Here is a 14220-nt window from a genome sequence, read left to right on the forward strand (position 1 = left end):
GTAGGTATGTTTAGTCCCTCCCAAGTTAACTGTTTGATAAGAACCTCTCAAGTGGCTCCAGACTCCACCCTCCACTCTCCATGAAGGACTCCCTTGACTGTTGAATCAAATTATGGAAAAAGACTTGTGGATCATGGGGGGAGCAACATTTAAGGGCCTTAAAGGCCAAGTCAGAAACTTGTTGAAAATAGGCATGGAAGCCAATAGTAGACTGGGAGATGGGGTCAGTATATTGTCCATGTCCAGTGAGCATGTCCAACATAACATTGAGGCCATATTGGAGATTTAGGCGTGCCTGGTTTTCAGCCTGATCGTCATAGGCTGCACCAGTTTAGAAAGACTGAAGGTTCTAAGACTGCCTTTAGTAAGTTATAGCAATCATAGTGGGTTTGTAAATGTAAGGACCACTGGCGTAGTACCTGTTCGAAATATGGGGAGTCAGGGACTGATTGCTCAGCTGCCTTGTGGATAAGAATGAGGTCAGCGAGTGGGGTGGGTAGCCATGGACACTGTGCCATATCAGGGCCGACGTTAACCAGAAATGCAGATAAAGGCAGGTGAGGGTTTAAGGAGGGCAACCTAGGAAGGAGGGGCACGGTCGCAGGGGAAGGTGCGGGATGGTTACTAGGGGGGAGAGAGTAACTCCTTCCATGGGTAATGGGGTGGGAGAATTTCTGGGCATGGTAGCTCTAAGAGAGTATCCTGAGATATAGGCAAAGGAGCTCCTTCCTTATTGGAAGTGGGTGCAGAAGCAGCGTCCACCTCTTGGTCTGGGAGGTCTGGGGTCGAGTTAATAGCCAGATCTACACTAGATTGCTCCCAGCAGTGTTTGTTGTGGGCCAAGATGACTTCGTCAGAAGAGGGGGACTTAAGGCTAGAAATGATGCCTAGGAGGATCAGTATGAATGATGCAGGGGGAGTGATCCCTGACCCAACCTCCCTTTTTCGAGCCAGGAAGAGGACCCACATCCACATGTCAGGGTCCCACAAGTTTTCAGGGGAGACCCACGGAGCTGAATTAGTGGTTTCATCCCAAAAGTGTTCGATATCTTTTGGTTTCACTTTCAACCCTCTGGTTTTAAGGAGAACCTTGAGTGCTGCCGTTTGTGGTTCCCTGCATTGTGGTGGTAAATTGCCTATTGTGGGAGGGTCTCACGAAGGGGAATTCGCCACAAAAGTAGAAGACGAGGTGACTACCAAGAGGGCACAAACGAAGCAAAGAAGCACTGTGAGCCACTTGGATGTAAACCACCCTGACATGTAAAGGTGTATTGGATCCAAATGTGCTCAGTGAGGAACTTCTGGAGGCCATGACACCTCAGCCATATGCTCACACTGTGTCTCGGAGACAGTCAACAGGGTGACCCAAAGCCTGGGCCCTTATGTGAACTCGCCGGGATGAGCCAAGAGGGGGGAGGTGCCAATGTGGGCTTCAGGACCATGTTGCAGAGTGTGCTTCCCTGATCTAATAAACTAATCCAACAATAAAGATGACAGACAGGGTGGAGGGGACAGAGGAGGGGGCTACTCGCTTACCCTTGAGCAGCCTCTAAGAAACAGACATATCCAAGGTCCTACTTACTGAATGAACCGAGGTGCTGGGTGTTGCCAACACTGTGGGCAGTGGTCCCTGTTCAGGCGCCAGGAGTTGCAGGTTCTCCTCAGGCCAGCTGTGAAGAGCCTGACCTGGATTGGGTCCCCTGCTGATTTGGGGGGAGGCAAGAGGCACGGTGTCAACACACAGACCCCGCAAGTCAGGTAGAAGCTATCACTAGGTGAGGTACTGCAGGCTCATTTAATGCAGGAGGGGGCAGGCCTTATATTTCCCTTTTCTCCGCCCACAAGTCCCTTTAGTCAGTGTATCGTTTTCTGATTGGTCCATGCCATACAGTCTGTCAGCAGTCACTGGGCTCACGAGCAGGGTATGGAGGCTTGGGCTCCTTTTGGTGGGCTATTTGCAGATCAAGAAGTGAAGTGAATTCTCGCTGAATCCCAGGCTATGAGTCTGCGCCATCTTTGAAGGCCTCCTGCTACACAAATGGTCTTAACTAATCCCTTAAAAGCCTAAGTGCATTAAAAAACAAAGACAAAAAAAAAAAACAAAAAACTATCAGATCCAATGATATGTTGGCTCAAAAAATCTTGCATTACTAGAAATGACATCCCAAAACTTAGAAGAGTCAAAGGTGAGAAATCAAACTACCAAGTCAATGGAAGTCATAAACAAGATGCCATCACAATTCTCATACCTGATAAAACAGACTTTAAAACAGGACAAGATATAAAGAGGCCTCTATATAGTAATAAAAGGGACAATTAGTCAAGAGGATGTAATTTTTGTTAATACTTATGCACTGAATCTTTGGGTCTTCATTTTCATAGAACAAATGCTAAAACATAGTAAAGACCACATAGGTTCTAACACAAAACACGTAGGAGATGTCAAAATCTCACCCTCGGATGTATATGTGATCCTAATTATAAATCAGGCAAGAAACTTCAGAGCTAAAATGCACTTTGGATCATGGATATACTGATATGAAAGAATACTATATCCAACAGATACACATTCTCAGTAAAATACCTGTCAAAATTACAATGACATCCTTGAGAGTACTAAAAAATATCCTAAAATTCATATAGGATCAAAAAGTTCTTGGGTAGTCAAACTAATTCTGTGCATAAAAGAGGTAGCAGAAAAATCACATTACCTCATCTCAAAGTACATTACAGAAACATAGTGACAAATTCAGCATGGTATTGGGACAAAAACAGACTCGAGGCCTGTGGAGCAAAGTAGAGGATCCAGAAATAAACTGACACTGGCATGGACACATAATATTGACAAAGGTGAGAAAAACATACATGGAAAAAGGGAGTCTATTTAATAGGTGATGCTAGCAAAACTGTACATCCACTTGCAGAAGAGTGAAATTAGATCCATATCTCTCACCCTGCCCCCAAATCAGTGCAAACTGTAACAAAAACCTTCATTTAAAACTGGAAATACTGAAACTGACAAAGAAAAGCATAAGGAAAATACTTCAAGATATGGATGTTCATAAGAAATTTCTGACTAGAACTCCAGTGGCATAGGAAATAATCTAATCTCCAGAACTGACAAAGGAAAGGAAAGACAACACACCAAAGGTAAATAGACAGTCATACTTCAGACAAGAGGCTAGTATTTAGACTACATAAAGAACTGTAAACAATAGACATTAGTGAAGCTATTAATCAACAAAGGGTTTAAGGAACTGAACAGACAACTGTGAAAAGAGGAAATACAGTTATTCCATAAATATTTTTTAAAGTGGTTGACACTTTTAGCCATCAGGGAATTACAAATTAAGACTAATCTGAGATTCTCTCTCATCACATTCAGAATGATTATCATCAAGAAAACAGATGTTGGTGAAGATGTGGCTAAACATAAACCCATATTCATTGTTAGTAGAAGTTTTAAATTGCTGCAGCCACTATGGAAATCAGTGCAGAGGCATCTCAACAAACTAAAAATTAACACCCAAATGAAAATACACCAGAAGCACTCTATATTTAACACTTTCATGGAAGTTTTCTACTATTCTTTTCTCCATAGCTAGGACATGGAATCAGCATATTGTCCATCATCATGTGAATGGATAGTGAAAATTGGTGCATACCTACAATGGAAATTTATTCAGCTATAAACTAAAATTAAAAAATGAAATATGAAAGAAGATTAAAAGAAAATATATTAAGTCAGGTAATTGATGCTTAGACCAATACTTCATGTTCTTTCATGTGAGGATTGCTGCTTCTAAACATTAATATGTGTGGGACTATATTAGTATAGAAGCAAGGAGACTAGAAAGGGCCCATTGGGTAGCAATGAGTAGCATGAACTTTAAAGTTCTTCCTTAAGACCAAGAAGTTCTAAAAGAGGCTTGTTAATTCTGAGAAAATTCCAAGGGCAGGCTAGTTGGTGCTCAGGAAAGAAACAAAATGTTTCTTCATCAAAGATCACAGCCAATAAAATCAGCAAATATACCACAGAATCCACCATAACATTGATTAGTCATATCTGTTAAGAAAATTACCTTAAAAATATATGACTAAGGGCTGGAGAGATGGCTCAGTTATTAAGAGCACTGGCTGTTTTTGCAGAAGACCCAGGTTTTAATCCCAGCACCCACAAGGTGGCTAACAACCATCCACAACTCTAGTTCCAGGGGATTAGACACCCTCTTCTGTCTGCCGCAGGCACTGCATGACACAGGTGCACTTACACATATGCAGGCATAACACGCTTATATGTAAGGAAAAAAACATTAAAAAATAAATGACTAACACAAACTCTACAGTAAAAAAATACAGACTTTAATTTAAAAATAGATAATTTATTTCAACAAATACTTTCTCAAAGAAGATATGCAAAAGTTTAGTAAGCACAAGAACTTATTCTCAGCCACATTAGTAATCAGTAAAAGGAAAATAAAGGTCACACTGAGACACAATTTTACAATCAGTATGATAAAAAAGGCCAGGTAATAGCAAGCACTAACAATTATATGGAAAAAATTTTATAGAGACAGAGAAATTCAGTTCATATGAACATATGAGTTTTCAAAGTCAAATGAAGATTCAGTGTAAAGGTTCTTAGATGACATCTGTTGTAATAAAAAATTAGGTTTATCTAAATCTAGAAAAAGAACAAGTCAATAAAGATATTTGTTCTATTAATAGATAACATAATGCTATAATTTTTTTTTAGACAAAACATGAAATGTAATGATAAATGTTTCAGGTGTAAAGAAATTATTGAGTGTCCCGTTGAGAACAGTACACCTGCAGGGCACAGAGATGGCTCAGAGGTAATATAATTGCTGCCATTCTTTATGACTTGAATTCTGTCACATGGTAGCAGAAGAGAACCAATGCCTGCAAGTTGTCCTCTGAACCCCCACAGACATACACACACACACACACACACACACACACACACACACACCATGCATATGTACAATTTCTCTCACACACACTTGTTTAAAAGAAAACTATAGCACCTGGGATGGTGGTTCACATCTGTAATCCCTGAAATATGAGAGGCCAAGGCAGGAGAACTATCATGAGTTTGATATAAGCCTGAGCAACACAGAAAGATACCATCTCAAAAAGAGCTAAACTAAACTAAGCAAAATAAGAAGAAAAAAAGCAAAAAAAAAAAAAAAAAAAAAAAGTTTGGGAACAGTCTGTTTCCCTGCACTGATTTTGAATTGAAAACTCCATTGAACAAAAATTATCTTGTGAATTATTATGATGATTTTTCAGTATTTCAAACTGCACATAGAATGACAGCTTTCTAATAAATCCAAAAACACTGCAGAAGTGACAGGGAAGCAAATCAAAATACCCTAACACACTACTGAAACATTCAGCAGAGAAATTAAACATCATTTGCTTGTATCTGTTTCTTATATCAATGTGAAGAAAACATGCTATATATTTATAACAATTAACAGTAACTTAATTTCTTAGTAATTTACAGTTTACAAAGTATTTTTATAAACATTTCTTCAGAAAATCTCTCCACCAAACTTGGAAAATTAAATCTTTTTCCAAAAAATTAAAAAGAAATACAGAAGTTAAAAATAATAGATGCCAAATCACATATTAGTTAATTCTGCCTTAATTGATTAAAAAGAACATTACTCCCAGTTGCTAGATCTCATATTCTGTTAGGCCATTGGGGCATAGGGTGAAGAGACAGCAATGGTTACATTAGAATTAAATTTACAAGACACAAATTGACATATTTGCTGCTTTTCTTTTGAACCCCTCATTCATATACTGGTTGTGTTGAAAATTTCATTTTAGAAAATCATTTTAGTAGTGAAAAATAGAAAGCAATCTTCTTTAATAGGCAAAAGAGATTAAATTTATATGAAAAAGGAAATACTTCATTTCAGCAATTCCATTCATCCAATATATCAATGAGTTGCATTCAACTGGGTGTTGGGGAGAAAGATGAATAAAGAGCCCTTCATTAGAAACTAATGGGAAATACAGACAGAATAATTTGAGTGCTGAAAGAAAATACAAGTGCTTTCCTTTGGGAGGGTAAAGGATTAGGAGCCTCATGTTTACATTCTTAGCAAAGTCCTTACCTAGTAACATTTTAACAAGGATTTGTCAAATTAAAGTAGCAGTAGCTTGTGCATTACAGGAATCAGAGAACATTCTAAAGAAAATATGTCATCTAAACTGGTGTCTTTACTAAGACAAAACATTAAAATATCATCTCATCTATATTTAGGAGCAGCAAGTCATCAAAACGGGGAGAAGTGCTTTTTTTTAGCATTCTAAATAAACATTTCAAGATTCTGAATGGCCCATATGCTAATGGGTGACTCAGGAGCCTGGAGCTATCTCCTGAAAGCAATAAGGGATGGCCATCCATGCACCTACAAATGGAAATTCTCTTAGGAGATCACAATATGCTCATTATTCAGCAGGAAAGAATTTTCTATTTTTAAACTATACCAAGTTTCCTGGTTGAATTCAGTGATTACACAGTCTTTTTGAAGTATTTTCCATTTTTTAATTGTTTCAGGTTTCTGCCGCAGAAGTAACTATAAAGTGTCTAATTTCAAATATTTTTAATAAGGAAAACCTGTTCATAAAGATATGTGTTATTTTGATTGTGAAATCAAGGTTCAAATAACATTTTTAATGTCTAATCATCCTATAATTTCCATTGCAGTCTTTTAGAACCATTCCTTCAGAACAGAAGATATGGAGGAATTATAAATGTCAATACATCAGAAAGTCTATGTGAAGTAGGTCATGCAATTCTTCAGAGGGTTTTCAGAAAATAAAATATTGCCATTTGAGCCTTGTCAGGACTTAACATTGAATACCATCAGCCTGAAAATGTTTTGGTTCTCTTCCATTTATGACTACAGAAAAAGATTAGGTATTTTCCCAAAATTGTTTTGTTCCCCCCCGCCTTTTTGGCTCAAAACTGTTCAAGAGACAGGAATGAGAAACCTGTCCAATTTCAACAAATATAATCTAGAGCACTTTTAGATGAAGGAGCTAAGAAACAACTTGGACCAAAATTTCTATATACTAGTCATAACATTGTGAGCATTCAGAACTTGACATTCCAGGGACTCCCTGATGTCCAAGCACAAGCTCATTTATCTTCAGATCAAGCTATTAATGGCATTTTTGATGCTACCAGATGTTTTCAAAATATTTATCAACAAACATGATAAGTGACCTAAAAGAAGTCACAAAGCATGCTGTCAGGTGGTTTGTATTGCTACAACTTCCTATTTTATATTTTACTGCTGTTTTCATCACCATCCCATATGCAAATGTTTGAGAAGCAATGGTTCTCTAGACAAGCAATTTTTTTACTTATATCTGTTTTTTTGAATTCTTAAATTGTATGATTTACCTTCCATCAATACAATTATCAACCACCAAAAAGAAAAGTTAGTCAAAGTCATAAAATTCAAATTTATAGCTAAAGCAAGGGTATTTAGTAGTAAAACACCTCAATATTTCTCTGATACTGTATCTTCTATAGTCCCAGTGCAATAATTTGTCCTGTACCCTGGTATTCTATCTGTGACTGACTTCCTATAGGTAAAAAAAGAGTAGCATCACTTAAAACTTCCATCATGGAATAAACAATGTATGTTTCTATAATTTCACGACAACTCCAATGTCAAATAGAAAATAAGGACATTCACGCTTCATCATCATCCACCTGCTGGTCGCTCACCAGCTTTTATCCCAACTGAACTATGAATTATGGCAGTATAAAGTCTAGGGCTTATCCTATCTAGTATTCAGTTTCTGGTACAACTGTTTAAACTGCCCTCAATAGATGCTGAATGAACTGATGTCCCGTTTCTTGTTATGAGATGTTGGTGTTCATATGGATTTCTGCAATGTCATCTCCATGACTGAGTAAGGAACATATTAAAAAATAACTTAAACCTCTTACTAAGGCTTTAACTTTGTGGAAATTGGACTACAGGGTGTGAGAAACTGCTTACTGAGTCTAAACAAAAATAGAAGTTCAGGTACTTTAGTCTGTTTATTGAGGTATTAAGTAAATGTAAAAGTATTTTTTTCAAGGGTGTCTTACACAAGCAAAAACAGTCTATTTAAAAATTCCACAGCCTGAAATCTTCTCTAGTGGCATCAATTTAGAAAGCTAGAGCACTGGAAAAGGGTTATCAATCCATCAGCTGATAATTTGAGATTAGGTTTCAAAGCACTAAAGGAAGAAAAGACGACTTTAAATCCTGTCAGAGAGCTCACTTCTTAGGCTGTATAATTTGGCCATTGTTAGTTGTTCTACAGTATAAAGTCCTAATCAAAACCCATCAGTTGACCTTCAGAATATAATTAACTAGTCCACTTGAATTCTTTTCCACGTAATTGTAGAATATTTTCCAGATCTGGCTTCATTTTTGTACTAAGTACTTCTGTTCAGTGTTGGTCTTAGTCAGAAGTAGATTATTGAAGAATGAAAAAGATACTGCTATCAAATATCCAACCAATGTAGTCATTAAACCCACTACCAACATCTCTTTAGCCTCTGATATAGAACTAGGTGAAATTACCCGTTTTTACAATAATGGGTACAGCCAAAAAAAAAAAAAATTTCTGGGTGGACGTTGAAAGCTAGGAAGGGCCTTTTTTTATTTATATACTGTAACAAAATACCTGAAAAAAACAGCCAAAGAGAAAAGATTTATTTTGAATCATGGTTTTTGAGGTTCCTGTTCATTGTGTCAGGGAATGTGCAGCAGGGCAGAGCAGTGCAACTTACACACCATGGTGGATAGTGAGGAGATATAGAGGAGAGATGGGAGTGGGGGGTACAGAGATGGTAAGAGACAGAGATAAAGAGACAGAGGCAGAGAGACAGAGAGAGTGCCTGTGTTAGTGGGCTTTCACCTGTTTTCCTTTTCTTCCAAGCTGACCTCCAATCTATGGTGTCATTCCATCCCATTCAAGATATCTCATCCACTTTGTTAATCCTCTCTGGAAACATCTTCACAAACTTTCTCTGAGGTGTGGTTTATGACTCTCCTAGATGCTTGAATTCCAATCAAGTTAATAAAGAATATTCATCATCATATGTGTTTGGAGCCTAGATTAAGAACCATCCTCAGGAAGACTCGTTATGTTACTGAATTGGATAGTGCAAATTAAATCATGCAATGATTGATTGTACGGTAATCAACTACTAACATAAACTTCAGCATACTCACACCATGGCTTAGCTCTGTATTCGCAGGCTAGTCCTTCAGAATTTACTTGTGTAGTTCTCTGAAGCCACCCAAAGGCTGGTATGAGTGTGGAGGAACCTGAGTAAACAGAGAATAAGGAAATGCAAGGCAACTGAAATCAGAGCAATTCTGACTTTATAAAGATTTTTGTTTTGAAATAAAATTATGACAGAAATGTTCTGCAACTTAAAGCACAATAACATAAAGAATGGTTTGGGCCGTCACTAAGTAAAAGTTATTAAAAGCCACTGTGATCAACATTTTCCAAACCACAGAATTTCTCAATGTTGCCAATGCCCAAGTTTTAAGGAATTGGAGAACTAGGGAACATAGGGATTTGAATGAGATAAATCCCACACTCCAGATACCACCATTCAGTATTGTGTTGAATGCTCTGCTGCCATTGGGGTAACTAACTATAATGCCTTGTATGGTTTGAAAATTATTCCACTGTATTAATCTATTTATTCAATTAAAAGAGTCATGAAAATCTTGTGTATATCTCTGGTAGGTCATTAGGTATACCAGCCATTAAAATAGAGCTGTCCAACAGATATATATGAACAAGTGGATAAATTCAGCGAGCATTTTGGCATTATTCCAGGAGTCAAAAGTTGTCCAGTCTTTTGTCTGCTGATCTATTTCTGTTGTAAAATCAATTAAATTATCCTGATATTGACATTGTACTGTAACTTGGATTTGTGGTATGTGATTTTAATCCCTAGATCTACTTGTTGTATTCATTTATTTTGAAAGCTGCAAGTACACATGTTGCCTTTAAGCACATGGATATAAATGAGTTCAGAGCAAGTAATGCATGCTCATGTTTAATTTTGTCCATCTAAGAAATGCAGATATACATCATGCATAAGAAATACGAAAATTCTTCTAGATAAGAATGTCCACTTGTTCTTATTTGGAAATATTTCAACTCTATCACTTGTTTCTAAATCCAAACTGAAGAACAATATGTAAATATAAAATTCATATTCTATTCAAATAAATCTTTTTCCAAGTTATTTGTCTGTCTCCATCATTTCTTAACAAAAAATAAATGAATGATGTTAAACCTTAAATCGTAGCTTAATTTTCATTTTAAACTTTCAGAACCACATTTCTTTCTAAAGGCTAAACTACTTTAAAATGCCATTAAAACATCATTTTTCTTTTTATCAATTCTTTCTAGGGTATATCTGGGTTTAATAAAAACCCCATAGATTAATTAGTCATGACCTGAAGCCATAGCTTAAAATATTAGATTATTATGTTAATGTATTATTACATCAAAAACACATTTAACTCATCTAAATGAAATGGATTGTGCTCTCCCCTTACAAATTTAAAATAACATTTCAAAATCAGTGTGCATTGTGCTATTTGAAAATGCCTTACATGCCATTTCATTTGCTAAGAAAATTGAACGTCAGATTCATTGATGTCTACCTGTGTTGTACAGCAATACTCCTTTGTTTAGACTCGTATGGGGAAGAACGAATTTCTTTTTGTTTATTTTCATTATATTCTGGCATTATATAGTGAAGAAAATTGATCTCAAATCTTCCTACTTTACAGGTTGTGTACTAGAACACATCAGAGAAATTCTACTTTTTCAAAGCCCTCCCCATATTAGTGGATTTTCCCAGGGTCCTTCATGTGCATAATGATGAGAAAACCTTGTGCATTGTGATCGTTTTCTTTTGTTCTGCCTTAAGTTATAGGTAAAACAGAGAAGATAAATGCATGCAAACAGTAACTGGGCTGCCCTTAGTTTATACAGTTTGATTAGGAGACAAATGACAAAGATTTGAGTCATAGAAGTTCAGAAACTACCAATATGCTTGCTTAATATTGGTTTGTAAAGAGTCATCAATTTTACAGTAGCGATAGTTCATAAACTAAATGGTTTATAGTTTAATAGAAGTGCTTATAGATTTGTTGAATAAAAACCTCTACAAAACTTCTTCCAATACGACAGCATAGTCCTAAGTCATTATTTGAAAGACTAGGGTAGATTTCTTTGGACTAGAATACTAAAAAACAAGAGATTTTATTAAGGGAGGATGAGGAGGACATAACTGGAGATTGAAGGAAATATAATCACATCCTATTTTTAAAAAATATTTTATGTATTATTTTTATTTTATGTGTATGAGTGTATTGCCAGCATGTAGGTAAGTGCCCCTGTGTCCTGCAATACCTGAGAGGACAGAATAGGCCATTGGATGCCCTGGATCTGGGGTTACCGGCAGTTGTTTGCTGCCACGTGGGTTCTGGAATTTGAACCCAGGTCTTCGGCAAGAACAACCAATGTTCTTTACTGCTGAGCCATCTTTCCTGCCTCTCACACCCTATTTTTAAGTGTTCTAAATTCTAATGTATGAAACCTCAGAATCCAAAGGACTAAGTGAAAATTTTCTGAAAAATAATAATTTTTCCTCTGTTTCTTTGGTGGGAGGAAGCACAGACATGTTTGCTGTTCATTTAAAGGAGTAGAGGTCCATGAGTAGGAGCCAGCCAGGCAAACCAACAGTGTCTGAGTTATGTCAAAGCTGGAGCCACACTTAACAAAGGTGACCCACATTTTAACAAAAGGGTGCCATTCATACTTTTTATGTCAGAGCAAAGACAAAATTCTTCCTGCTAAGTATTAAATTGTCATCAGCCCCTAAGAGTTTCAAAACAAATCACCAATCATTAAATTATATGTTGTGAACCACATGAAATGAATATAGCAGTTGAACTGATAAGGCTGTAAAACACAAATTAAAAGCTGGTTCCTTTGTGGAAGTTAACCAGGTCACTATAAATTATGTTGAGTACATAACAAAATCGAGAAGAAGTGTTCAAGAAATATGACTGAGGCTATAGATACAGAATCATAATTACTGGGCATTTTAAAACTAAAAGTATAAATAACTGAAATAAGACTAAATCTTTCCATCTAACTAGATAAAACAGAATTCACAAAGTTGGATAACATTTTAATAATAAACGTTTTTCAGCATAGTAAAAATTAAATAACAGAAACAAGTAATAAGAGATGAAAAGTGTAGAATTTGAACACATGACAATGCTTATTTCAGAAGGGGGATGACTAAGCAGCAGACAAATCATCACAAATATTGTAAAGACACTGAACTATCTCCCTAGATGGCTTTTCCTTCAAGCTCCTTCTTAGGAATGCAGGTAGAAAAGATTTTATATAGAGGGAAAGGAGAGGTACTAGACAAGGGCAACTTGACCACATGCTAAGCATGGTCTTCCATCCAAAAGATGTGTTTTCTTTTATTTTTACTGGTAACATCAGAATCAGCCTCAACTTCTTTGTGTTCATCTCTGTAATTTCTTTTAATTTTTTTCATTTTTGAGAATTTCATATATGAGTATAATCTTTGCATCATTCCTATCCCTCCCAGCCCCCTATCCCCACCAACTACTTGCATATCCCTTCACTCCCTCCTAGGACTGCCTACTTGGGATTAAGTAACCTCTCAGGGAGCTGGTCACTGGTTTTGTCATTATGCAGATCTTGTTGGACTACTGTGCTGGGGCAATTTCATTGTTGGATCTCCCTACCATGTCTAGAATGCATTAACTATCAGCAGATGTCTTGTTCCTCTGGCTCGTACATTCTTTCTAACCCCTCTTCTGTGATGTTCTCAGAGTCTTAGGTGTAGATGTGTCACTTAAGGCTGAGTCCCTGTATTTTCTAATAATAGATGTATTACTTCTCACAGCAACTTACATGCTTTATGTTCATTGATCTACACCGAAAGACAGAAGAGCAAATTTAGAAAGGTCCCCAGACATTCTTAATCTTAGATTATTTAACAAGTAATATCTTATAATGTAGGAGTGGATACTCTTCATAATTTTGAATGATTGTCAAAAATTAAGAGGCATAAGCCTTGAATAGGGTCACAGGCCTGAACTGACCTTAGGGAAGGAAGAACAAAGGGAGGAGAGAAAAAGTAACTCTGCCAAAGACTAATCCCAAAGGGAGTGTTATTATGAAGCTAGAGGCTTGAAAATTTCCAGACTACCATTTTGACATCTGTGGAAAAGAGTGGGGCTTGAAGATAAGTTCAGTCACGAATGGACATTGACTTAACAAAGTATCCATAAATAATGGAAGTTCCATAAAATCTCTAAAAAGAGAAGGGTTTGAACTTCTAGGTTGATGAACATGTGAGGGGTTAGGATTGCATACCCTGAGATGGTAAGAAGTTTTTAGGTACCCCATCTCTATACATTTTCCTATGTGTCTCTGTCATTTTGATGTGTCTGAGTTCTGTAATCATGAAGTCATAGTAAGCTATTCTGAGTCAATTTAGAGAAGTATCAGCTCTCACAGGCTGCTCTAGAAACATTTTAATTGATGTAACCTAGAAAGATAGGTGAACAGCCTGGGAACTGGCAGTTGTTGCTGATGCTTTTGAAGTGGAGGTAGTTTTATGTGACTGAGCCTTGATTGATGAAGTTCAGAATGACTTGGGATATTTACTATCAAAGTTGAAAGGCACTGGGGTTTGGTTTGGTGACAGAGTGCTTTCCTAGCATGCCCAAGGCCCTTGGTTCAAACCCTAGTACTGCAAAAGACAAATAAATGAAAAACAAAATCTTATTTTGGGGTCAGTGAGATAGGTCAGCAGGAAAAAGTGCTTGGCTGCCAAGCCTGATGACTTGAGTTGAAATGCTGAATTCTAGATTTCCTGTTGCAATGGGAACTAGAGGCCAATAACCAGAGAAGAGCCCACATAAACTATTAAAGTGATAAAAAAATTAGAGCCCAGTTCCTCTCTCTGAATGTATTAAAAATTACTTAAATAGGTATGCTATCCCCAACCTCATTCAGCACAACATCAACCTTATCAGTATTCATTATTTATAGACCTTATTGATTATTGATACAGGAGTGTAT

Source organism: Nannospalax galili, unplaced genomic scaffold (assembly GCF_000622305.1).
Source record: "Nannospalax galili isolate Female #2095 unplaced genomic scaffold, S.galili_v1.0 scaffold102, whole genome shotgun sequence".
Classification (NCBI taxonomy): Eukaryota; Metazoa; Chordata; class Mammalia; order Rodentia; family Spalacidae; genus Nannospalax; species Nannospalax galili.